Below are 2,402 nucleotides of genomic sequence, written 5' to 3' on the forward strand. Positions count from 1 at the left end.
TAACTTAAAATTATAATCGCAAATTGAAATTACTAATTGGAATGATAATTGGTACATAGTAAAAGGTCTAAAAATATTAAAGCTTACAGAAAAAACTAAATCCCAAATGGAAATATCTTAAAAAGAAACTAAAACTTAAAAAGGCGTCGCAAAATTCTAAAGCACCTAAATCTTAGTCTAAAGAAAAAGCACTTAAGGAATTCTACGGCAAAGCCTAAAAATCTAGGAGTAAAAATAACTATAGCAAAAACTAAGTTTAAAATTAAAAATGAGCTAAAAATACAAATATTACGCTACAATAATTAAAAAGGGACAAAATATAAAAATATACAAAAAGTTGTAAAAAGTACAATTTTTATAAAAATATTATTTTTTTAATAAAACTACTAATTTTACAATTTAATAAAACTAATTAATACTAAATACATAAATTAAATAAAAAGTAAAAATAAAACTAAAACTAATAATAATAATAATAATTAGGTTTAAATAATAATTAATATTAATAATAACCCGTAATTAATGCTCGATTAGGGTTTCCTGTCGCCTGTCAGATACCCTCCGCGAGTTGCGGTAATTAATGAAGAAAACCCCGCTAGTCGCGGGGTTCAGAAATTCAGTTGACAGGTTTGAATTTTTACGCGTTTTTCTTTATTTATTTTTTTTTTATTTTCTGTTTTCTGTTTTTTAAATAAATAAAAGATTTTAAAATAAAATTTATATTTTTTATAAACTAAAATAAAAATAAAGAAACTTATAAAACTTTTAATATTTAACAAAATCTTAAAAATACTTATATTTTTGTTTTTCTTTTTATATTTTCGAATTTTTAAAACGTATTTTTACAAAAACAAATTTTTAATAAAAGTAAGCTAAAATTTTTTTTTTTTTTTTCTTATATTAGCGTTGCGCTTCCGGCTTTTAAGATAAATCCCCGGCAGCGGCGCCAAAAATACTTGATGTCGTACGAGGTGTATATAAAATAGCTTATATTTTACTAGGAAAAACTATTAAATACGATACAATTTTACACAAGATATTTATTTATTTATAGAATAGATATACTTAAACCTTGCTACAACACTTATAGGCAGTGTACCTAATCGTACAGTAGTGTAGTTTTTAGTAAGTCCGGTTCGTTCCACAGGGAAATCTTTAAACAAAGCTCAACGCTATATTAGTTTACTTTTATAAAAATACAAACATATATATAAGTAATATTATTATTATAAAGGGGGGTTTTTACCGTTTAATGACCGGTTTGTCGATTTTAAAACTTTAGTCGCAGTTAAAACCTAATGTAAAATATTAAATAAATAAAAGACTTAATTTAAAGCGTAAAGTAAATAACGATAATGAAATTGCGAATAATAAAAATGCGATAAAATAAAATTGCGATAATTAAAAAGTACGATAATTAAAAGTGCGATAATTAGAAGTGCAATTAAATATAAAATAAAGGAAATTAAATATGAAATAAAAGAATTATGCTTATTTAAACTTCCGTAATCATGATGTTTGACGTGTTGATTTTAGTTTTATGCCCATGGGTTAATTGTCCTTTGTCCTGGATTATTTAATATGTCCGTCTGGTTTTTGTCCATAACAGTCCATCAGTCATAAATATAAAGTGCGAGTGTCCTCATCAAATTATTCTTAGACCCGAAGTTAAATATTCCAACTAATTGGGGATTCGAATTGTAACAAGGTTTTAATACTTTGTTTAATGAATACATCAGGTTATCGACTGCGTGTAAACCAAGGTTTTACTACTTTGTTAACAATTACACCAATTACCCTTGAATGTAATTTCACCCCTGTTTTAATTATTCTAGTGGCTATAAATCCATTCCCGTGTCCGGTTAAATGAACGATTATTCGTACATATAAATACCCCGCCCATCGTGTCCGATTGAGTGTATATGGTAATTTATAGGGACGCCCAATTGTAAATCTTTATATTAACATTAACAAACTTTCATTTAGTTAAACAAATATAAAGCCCATTAATAGCCCATAGTCTAATTTCCACAAGTGTCGTTCTTTTATCCAAACCCCAATTATGGTACAAAGCCCAATTACCCAATTTTAGTAATTAGCCCAACATCATGATTACTTCGTTTTAAATAAGCATAATAATAATTTAGCTACGAGACATTAATGTAAAAAGGTTGAACATAACTTACAATGATTAAAAATAGCGTAGCGTTACACGGACAGAATTTCGACTTACACCCTTACAACATTCGCTAACATACCCTTATTATTAGAATTATAATTAAAATTAAAATTAAAATATAAATTATATATATATATATATCGTATAGATAGAGAAGAGAGAATATAGAATATGTAATTTTGATCAGAATTCGGTTTGCTTTATAGTCAGAGTTGAAATTTGG

Source organism: Rutidosis leptorrhynchoides, chromosome 7 (genome assembly GCF_046630445.1).
Source record: "Rutidosis leptorrhynchoides isolate AG116_Rl617_1_P2 chromosome 7, CSIRO_AGI_Rlap_v1, whole genome shotgun sequence".
NCBI classification, from domain to species: domain Eukaryota; kingdom Viridiplantae; phylum Streptophyta; class Magnoliopsida; order Asterales; family Asteraceae; genus Rutidosis; species Rutidosis leptorrhynchoides.